The sequence below is a fragment of the Limulus polyphemus genome, unplaced genomic scaffold (genome assembly GCF_000517525.1).
Source record: "Limulus polyphemus unplaced genomic scaffold, Limulus_polyphemus-2.1.2 Scaffold5347, whole genome shotgun sequence".
In the NCBI taxonomy this organism is placed as follows: domain Eukaryota; kingdom Metazoa; phylum Arthropoda; class Merostomata; order Xiphosura; family Limulidae; genus Limulus; species Limulus polyphemus.
In genome coordinates, this window is record NW_013670957.1 from 36,603 (window position 1) to 45,291 (window position 8,689).

General features: G+C 29.3%; 1 protein-coding gene and 1 long non-coding RNA gene across 4 annotated transcripts in view; one reads left to right on the plus strand and one right to left on the minus strand.

Annotated features, from left to right (window-relative positions):
• LOC106472454 (heterogeneous nuclear ribonucleoprotein A1, A2/B1 homolog) overlaps window positions 1–8,689 on the plus strand; it is a 24,814-nt gene that overhangs the window by 12,819 nt on the left and 3,306 nt on the right. The window contains exons 9-10 of one of the 3 annotated variants that reach the window (XM_022401020.1): window positions 5,277–5,338; window positions 8,502–8,646. The gene's annotated coding sequence lies outside the window, so the exon portion shown is untranslated. Of the gene's footprint in view, window positions 1–873; window positions 1,613–5,276; window positions 5,339–8,501; window positions 8,647–8,689 lie in introns of those variants that run through there. The other 2 variants (XM_022401019.1, XM_022401018.1) reach the window with 2 other exon arrangements.
• LOC106472455 lies at window positions 6,207–6,684 on the minus strand. The gene is made up of 2 exons (XR_002613467.1): window positions 6,328–6,684; window positions 6,207–6,220 (listed from the first exon to the last, which is right to left on the minus strand). It is a non-coding gene; the product is annotated as an uncharacterized LOC106472455 (long non-coding RNA).

An 8,689-nucleotide genomic window follows, 5' to 3' on the forward strand; every position in this document is an offset into this window, starting at 1 on the left:
CTCTTATTTTATATTCTAAGCTTGTAAATAATTGTTAGTTTGAAATTCTAATTCACAAAAAAACTAATAGACTTTGTATTCTCACATCACAAACAATCTAACTGAAACCAGTGCTGCATTCAACATACCACGTGACACACAAAAATCAATGTTTAAGTGTATGTTTTTTAATATTTACTTTTAAATTAAGAAATTGAATAATGTATAATACTAAAATTTGAATTATAATCTACAGTTTGATGCCAAACTTATTGACATAAATTCATAAAATAGTAGTTCAATAAAATTTTGAATGTAAGTCAACAAACGCGATGACATGGACTTTGACACGTGACTCGTTGCGATATAGTTAATCCATGTCATTTTCTTTTGTTTCCACATTTTCTTACTATATGCAGATTTGTGCTGAACATGGGATAGTTCTAAAAACATCAGCTAAAAGATTGAATAATTTTCTTAGCAAACAACTTTACTCTTTGTGTCAGTATGAAACCTTTGCTTGTGTGGATATTTAATTTATAACAGTTTTTGGCCATCCTTAATCTGTGTGGTTGAATAAAGAAGACTTGTATGGGAACTAATAAGAATTCAAAATGTAGCTGTATATTTTATTTCTCTAGCTGAGTGATGAAAAGAGACATCTGCTTCTATATGTGTGAAATGTTTTACCCCTGCTTAATATTAAACATGTTCTAAATAAAGTTAATCTTAGATAGGTTTTTCCACAACTATAAAATTGTCAGTTACTTTTTAAAAGCAGGAAAAGGGGTTTGTATAATAACTGTACACATACTTGAAAAAGGAAAAACCCATTAAATAATTTAGCTATTGAAGTTTAGCTAACGTGAATGACCTTTATACATTTTGGTTTAGGAATGAGAGAACAGAGTTGTAGCTACGTTCAGCTTGAAGGACAGGGGCAGGTTTCAGACAGCTCAGGCAGGCAGAAAGGAACAGCTAGAACTACACTTCTGTTAACGTCAGTCGAGGAATTTCAGTTTACTCAGGAAACTTCCAGGAATAGTTTAATAACAGGGTTGATTTATTATGGTACATAAGAATAATGGTATAAAATTAGAGGGCTTCTTTTTAGGTGGACACGTGTCGCTGTTTTAACATCCCCCTTTTCTCATGACTTGTTTTGAAAATGGTGAATGGTGTAATCATTCATAAATTGATATTACAGTTTTAAAATAGCCAGATTTTTTGGAATTTCAACAATATAACTTTTAACTATCTTTTAAATGTAAGGTTGATTGTGGTTTAGTTTCTTTTAATGTGTGTGTGAATATGTATGTGTGTTGTGAAGTATTGATGTGGTTACACATTCCATTTATCAGTAGTTAGGAGCTTAAGGCTCACATACATAGAAAAGTAGTAATTCCTTAGATAATTATTAATCTTTTTCTGCTGATAAAGTGTATTTCTCTGAATAATACGATATTTTTTCACACACCTAACAATAAGATAAATCATCACATAGTTAATATTTTCTTCTTTTCACTAAAAGTAATGTCCTAAGAAAAGGATAAAACATCTTGTGTGATGTCCATTAACCAGAAGTTTGTATTATTAAATAATGCCAAGAAAGATTAAAGACTTGGGTAATAAATACTAGTTGTGTTGTTCTTGTATATAATCCCAACCTTGGAGAGGCAGTTTATAATAGTTTTCTCAATAAAAAAATTAGAGCATTTTTTGTGGTTGTTCTTTAATGAAAACTGCATCTATTATTAAACATTTAAACCTTCCAGAATTATATTTTTATCAATAGAATTGGTAAAGAACATATATATATATATATTGTAAATACTAAAGTGTTTGTCGTGTAGAATTTGATGTTCAATAATTTTCACATACTATTTACACCTTTAATAATAAATTCAATCAGTTTATATTATTTGTATACCATGTGGGCTGTCGTGTGCAAATAAATAAGAAACAACAACATAGTAATAGAATGGCTGATAAGTATGTATAAACCAGCCTTCTGAACAGAAATACCCCATCATCCTCATCTTCTTAGTTGTTCAACACTTGCAATATTAGAATTGGTTTTTGTAATTGTTATTAACTGATGAAATAATATAGACAGTTATATTTTGGAAATTTAAAGGTAATAGTAATTCCCTTTATTTTTTTCTGTAGTTTAAGCTCACGGATAACTTTTGATAGAATATAATATTTATTTAAATGACATAATCTGAAACAAGGTACTTTAGTTAAATGACATAATCTGAAACAAGGTACTTTAGTTAAATGACATAATCTGAAACAATGTACTTTATTTAAATGACATAATCTGAAACAAGATACTTTATTTAAATGACATAATCTGAAACAAGGTACTTTATTTAAATGACATAATCTGAAACAAGGTACTTTATTTAAATGACATAATCTGAAACAAGATACTTTATTTAAATGACATAATCTGAAACAAGATACTTTATTTAAATGACATAATCTGAAACAAGATACTTTATTTAAATGACATAATCTGAAACAAGATACTTTATTTAAATGACATAATCTGAAACAAGGTACTTTATTTAAATGACATAATCTGAAACAAGATACTTTATTTAAATGACATAATCTGAAACAAGATACTTTATTTAAATGACATAATCTGAAACAAGGTACTTATTGTCTTATCAATATAATTGAATATTTTTTAGAGAAAACAGGTAATTTCCCTCGGTCATATTGAAACATTTTAAATGATAGAGACAGATATGGAAACAATTACTTCAAAATTTAAAGAATGTGTTCTTGGAAATATATATATCTTTTAAAAACAAATTACATTTACAAAAAAAGTTCTATTGAGCATTGTTGGTTGATTTTCATTTTGTGACCTGCTTGTTTTGCTCATTACTTCATTGCCAGATTAGTGTTTAACTTTAGAAAATAAACTTTACAAGTTACAAAAAAGTGTAAAGTAATAATGTTTATTTTAAAATACACAGTTTAAATAAAGATATATCTGATTGTACTCCTGCACATCATAAGCATTAAGGATTTAAGTCAGTGGTTGGCAACCTATGACCCACAGCAATGATTTGGTTGACCCACCAAAAGTTGGCTTCACTGTTGCAACTCGTGAGGGCATAATCATTGCTTTGTTCAAATTTCTCAGCTATGTGAGAAAAATGAAGACATTAAAGGAAAGATCAATTTTGGGGAAAAATATTCAAGCTGGTGACAAAACTTTTGGCCGTAATGCTTCTGGTGTACTGTGCTGTCATTAATCGAGAGATTTCTTGCTTGTCTGGAAGAAAGTGCTGTGTGTGATATATTTTGTTGTTTTTATAGGTTTTGAGGTGAGTATATGGTAAATTATTTATATTTACAGGTAAATAAAAGTTATATATAATTGACGGTAGTGTTTTATTTGTGACAACAGAACAGACGTGTGGGCCAGATAAGTTGCTTTGTCACTGTTGTCATGGCTGCACGGTGCCATCACTGAATGATGTTACCTCGATTTGCTTGGCTGAGACTGAACAACGTGTAAAAATGTCATTAAATTATGTGTTACGAAATCACTGAAGAACTGTTTATATTTTTCTTGTTAAATGTATTTGGTGAAGGAATCATCTTGTTTGTTTTTAGAAAATAATTTTGTTTGTTGTATGTAAATAAACATAAACATTTAAATACATGTAATGACTATCAGTGACCCAACACAATGCTAAATTAAAACAAAAACATAATTGATCCTCGATCAAAAAAGGTTGCCAACCACTGATTTAAGTTATTTTAATAATAAGTATCTTTCTTGGTCCTTGTTAATGTGCTTTTATTGATGTTCATGCGTTTCATCTATTGGACTCGACTCATTGGGGCATTTCACAAAAACTACGTTAGATATTTATGGTCTATTTTATCACTTTCGAGTGATAAACAATGATATAATGTACGTGTAAGCTAACAAATACACAAGAATCACATTGATTTTACACGTTAGAATCCTCACAAGACAAATGAACAACAACCATGTAATGATATATAGAATTCTCCAAGAACATAGCTAATAATGTTGGTATTACTGAACCTTCAGGATAAGAACAACCATGTAATGATAAGTAGAATTCTCCAAGAATGTAGCTAATAATGTTGGTATTACTGAACCTTCAGGATAAGAACAACCATCATTGTTGGATAATTCTACTTATCATTACTTTGGTATTACTGAACCTTCAGGATAAGAACAACCATGTAATGATATATAGAATTCTCCAAGAATGTAGCTAATAATGTTGGTATTACTGAACCTTCAGGATAAGAACAACCATGTAATGATAAGTAGAATTCTCCAAGAATGTAGCTAATAATGTTGGTATTACCGAACCTTCAGGATAAGAACAACCATGTAATGATAAGTAGAATTCTCCAAGAACATAGCTAATAATGTTGGTATTACTGAACCTTCAGGATAAGAACAACCATGTAATGGTAAGTTGAATTCTTTAAAAACATAGCTAATAATGTTGGTATAACTGAACCTTCAGGATAAGAACAACCATCTTAATGTTAAGTTGAATTCTTTAAAAACATAGCTAATAATGTTGGTATAACTGAAGCTTCATGATAAGAACAACCATCTTAATGGTAAGTTGAAATCTTTAAAAACATAGCTAATAATGTTGGTATAATTGAACCTTCATGATAAGAACAACCATCTTAATGGTAAGTTGAATTCTTTAAAAACATAGCTAATAATCTTGGTATTACTGAACCTTCAGGATAAGAACAACCATGTAATGATATATAGAATTATCCAAGAATGTAGCTAATAATTTTGGTATAACTGAATCTTCAGGATAAGAACAACCATATAATGGTAATGTAGAATTATCCAACAATGTAGCTAATAATGTTGGTATAATTGAACCTTCAGGATAAGAACAACTATCTTAATGGTAAGTTGAAATCTTTAAAAACATAGCTAATAATGTGGGTATAATTGAACCTTCAGGATAAGAACAACCATCTTAATGGTAAGTTGAAATCTTTAAAAACATAGCCAAATGGAATTATTATAACTAAAACTGTAGGTTTTGTTACTAATGAAAGTTTTTGTTTTATAAATGTATTTCCAAGAAAGTTTAAAAATAATTTTAATTTTGCAATTAAAAATACAAGTAGATTTCACATTTTTATATATTTCAACTGTATCATAGTCATGTCAGATAATAAGTTCTTAGTACCTAGAGCTAAGATCTCTGCAGCTGAAGTTAGTACTCTTAACCCTACTTTTCTTTTGACAGAATTGGAGTGTAAAAATTGACAAAGCAAGCAAAGTTAAGACTTGATGATGTCTGAACAAACGGTAAGAAATTGCAGCAACAAAAATGTGAATATTTTGTACATTAATTAAAATTAGTGATCGCTAGAAGGGAATAATTTATAGTTTTGATGAATTTTACGAAACTAAAGCAGAGTTTAAATATATTTCTAGATGTTGTTGTGGAGTTCAAACAACTTAAATTTAATTCAACATGATTTCTTTTTTCTCTTTAATGAGATTTGATATTGCTAAAAAACTACAGTTAAGCTAGTTGTGAAGTGTTTTATTAGGTAAAATTTTTCTTCTTCTTTAAATAATTGTATATATTACAGGAAGTAGTCCTACAACTGGAGATACTGTTATTGTTTTTTAAATTTGCTTGGTAGTATAAAAAATTATAATTCAGCATTATAATAACATTAACAAAAGTGGAACTATTGCTAAATGCCTTAGCCAGATATCAGAAAATCACATTTAGTTCAAGTTATTTGTTAAAGAAAACATAATATTCATATTTTTTTTATACAAATTCATCTTAACCTCAAGTGACATTTGTTTTAAAATGAAATTTGGTATTTTTTCTTCGTTATTTTTAAAAATGATTTGTAACTTGATATGTTTACGTTAAAAATCTAATAGATAGCATTATACTATTTTCAAAGCACTGATGTTATAATAGCCACCACATCTAACTGCATGAATGTGTGGTTCCAACAAAAATATTTTATTGTTCTTTGAGGATACAACGTGGTTCACCTGTTGATTAAAAGGAACTCCTTTTTTTTTATTACAAATACTTGTTTTGTGAAATATGGTCCTATATAAACAAAACAAGAAAACTGTTGAAACTATTCCCAGCTCACCGACACATATATGTATATTTCACCTTCATCTTTATTCTGATGTTTTGACCTTACATTTCACCTTCATCTTTATTCTGATGTTTTGACCTTATATTTCACCTTCATCTTTATTCTGATGTTTTGACCTTACATTTCACCAATAAAGATGAAAAACATAAACACTGGCACCTTCATCTTTATTCCAGTGTTTATGTTTTGACCTTATGTTTCACCTTCATCAGTATTTCAGTGTTTGTGTTTTGACCTTACGTTTCATCTTTATTCCAGTGTTTATGTTTTGACCTTACGTTTCACCTTCATCAGTATTTCAGTGTTTGTGTTTTTACCTTACATTTCATCTTTATTCCAGTGTTTATGTTTTGACCTTACATTTCACCTTCTTCTTTATTCCAGTGTTTATGTTTTGACTTTACATTTCACCTTCTTCTTTATTCCAGTGTTTATGTTTTGACCTTACATTTCAGCTTCATCAGTATTTCAGTGTTTGTGTTTTGACCTTACATTTCACCTTCTTCTTTATTCCAGTGTTTTGGTGATATTACTGTTTTTCACTCACATTCATGTAGTACAACTGATGTAACCTTAATTACAACAAGGAACAGATAAACTGACAATACTACATTGGATGAAATCCAATCATTATATATGAAGAAGTACACAGACAATATTAAAACTACATCTCGGTTGTACACAATGAAGTAGGATGTTTCCTAACATATGACAAGATTATGTATATACTAAACTTACAGGAACTTCAAACATTAGTACTTTATTAAAATTTTTGATGTCATCAAATTCTTATTGCAAAAATTAATAACTTCTTTATACTTTATACATGTTTGCTTTAACCTTTTCGCGGCGGGCTCTTGCAATTTGCGGAAATCGAGTCGCAAATTTGACTTGCACAACAATACATGCAGTAACTCTGAGATTTCTTACAATCCTCTCAAAAACTGGTAAGTATCTTGTACACATATAATGACGGTTTTATAATTAAGTATTTTTCTATTGGAGTTACTCGCATTTAAACTATTAACAAATCAAGTGCATGGTGATTTTCATTTGCATAATCTTTAAAACCTCCTAAGAGGATATCAAAAGTTTTTTAAGGTAAATTTTTATATTTGATTTTTCATTTTCTCTACCACATCTCTAACTCCAGTTATTATCATCAATGCAACGAAATAATTAAAATTAGGAAACAGAAAAAAAATACCTTTTCATTTTTTGTAGAATATCTCTAAAGAGCTTCCTTTTATTAAGTTCATAATTTCATCTTTTTTTCTTTTCCTTTTCACATGTTGTTAATTTTTAATGCTTTATTTTCCTTTCTTGTCTTTTGCTACTAATTATTCATCTTAACACAAGTCATTAAGTGCCCTCGAAGCAAGTTACAATTTCTTTGGGAGATGTATGCAACCCTTTGTCAAAATTTTTGTTCAATACGTAATATCGTAAGCCTTGAGAGTAGATGCAAAGTATGATGTATATTTAAAAAATGTTTAAACCTTTTAATTATGCATTTTAAAACATAACTAAAATACAATTTAAACTGTATCTCTAACTATAACATATTTAGCTAAGAAACAACCATAAGTGCTACAGTCGATCAAGCAGCCAACAATACTACAGTCAGTTACACATACTCCATGACAACTGGGCACTGATTTCAACATAATCATTGTTAGTTTATACTGTAAAATGAGCTCTTTCTAATGGTTATATACACATGTATGTAACGTCTACATGGAAGTGGTAACTGTCAGAGGTCGAAAAACTTATTACTTGTTTTAACTGTATTTATTCAGAATAATTTGAAAGGAAACAGTCAAAAGGTTATGTAAGCATCTTATTGTTTTGATGTACCTCTACTGTAATAACATTATATTATTGAAGATACAGAGAGCCAAAGTAGAGATTTTTCATAGTTTGTTGGTCACATGACAATACACCTGAAGTTTTAAGTAGTTATTTGAAATAAAGGACTTAATACTTGGACAAAATAAAACTTCAGATCATGACACACATTATAATATTACATTTTGAACGTAAACAGAGACTTGCACATAAAACCGTTTAAAGGAACTCCCTTTGCGAAATGGTTACACACAGTTGGTATGAAACTTGTAAAATACAAGTAAAGTCCAGTAAATATTTTTTATGTTGCTGATGATCAGCAATAAATAATTTTAGTGTATTCTACTTCAATACTCCAAACATTTAAAAACATGGACTGGGTCCTTGGAATTAACAAGAGTGTGATCCACATATCTTCAATAAAATAAGGTTGTAAAGACTTTGGACAATTCTCCAACCATTGTTTTTCATGAATTCAAAAAAAGATTACCCGAAGAAGGATCCCATAGTTACACCATCGATCCGTTGTAAAGATTACCCGAAGAAGGATCCAATAGTTACACCATCGATCTGTTGTAAAGATTACCCAGAAGAAGGAACCTATAGTTACACCATCGATCCGTTGTAAAGATTACCTGAAGAAGGAACCTATAGTTACACCATCGATCCATTG